Raw genomic sequence first — 968 nt, 5'->3', positions numbered from 1 at the left:
TTTCACTTCTGGGTACATATAAAGACATATTTGTTAGGGGATGAGGGTTTCTATGGAAATATTTCCACAAGAACGCAGATGGCATGATTGACAATAACTTTGTACTCCAGCTGCCAGATCGCTTTTTGGTCAGAAGAACATTCGAAGAAGATCATGTTTATATATGGCCTTAAATATCGTGAAAAGCTTAGAAGGTGTAGCAATTTTGGAAAAACATAAAATTCGATTAAATAAAAACAAAACAAAGAATCTCTCTGTGTGGCCACACAGTCCACGTGAGCGAAGCACAGAGGGCTAACCTAATACAATATAAATTATACGGAGAATGCAAAAAGACCTCTGCCAATATGCTACCGCAATTTCACTTATTTCCGAGTAGTTGTAATGTGCAGTCACTTTATATTCCTCGCCCTTACGTTTTGCAGGCCATTGTGTATGCAAAGATAATATATAGTTCATTTCTGGTTTTTAGTTGACACGGTAATCACACTGTCGACAATGTGCGGAATTATAGCGATAAGTATGTGCAAATATTAACGTATACTGGGCAACGATTCGCGTAGGTAAATAAGACCTAAATTCCGGGAAGATTCGCAAAATTACTCGTAGATCTATGTTCCGTCTTCAAAGGGACAGGCACCAAAGTTCGCCTACTGCGTATGCAAACAAGACAATACTGTTGTGACTTATGGAGTGTCGTTAGGCGCATAGCTGAAGCATCAACTATTCTGTATGCATCCAAATTCCGGAAATTTGTTAGGAAATGAGAAAGAGAAATAGGATTCCAACAACCTGAAAGTGACTCGGTTGTTACAGACGATCACCCTACTGAAGATACACTTTTAATGTTAATCAGAAATATATATTGGCTGCAAGTCTTCTTTACAATGTTTCAACAAAAAAAAAACTTATTTTGTGAAATACATTGAAAATTTAATGGTTACTTCATAAATATTCTCTTTAGATTT

The sequence above is a fragment of the Schistocerca gregaria genome, chromosome 10 (assembly GCF_023897955.1).
Source record: "Schistocerca gregaria isolate iqSchGreg1 chromosome 10, iqSchGreg1.2, whole genome shotgun sequence".
In the NCBI taxonomy this organism is placed as follows: domain Eukaryota; kingdom Metazoa; phylum Arthropoda; class Insecta; order Orthoptera; family Acrididae; genus Schistocerca; species Schistocerca gregaria.
This window is presented reverse-complemented; position numbering follows the sequence as displayed.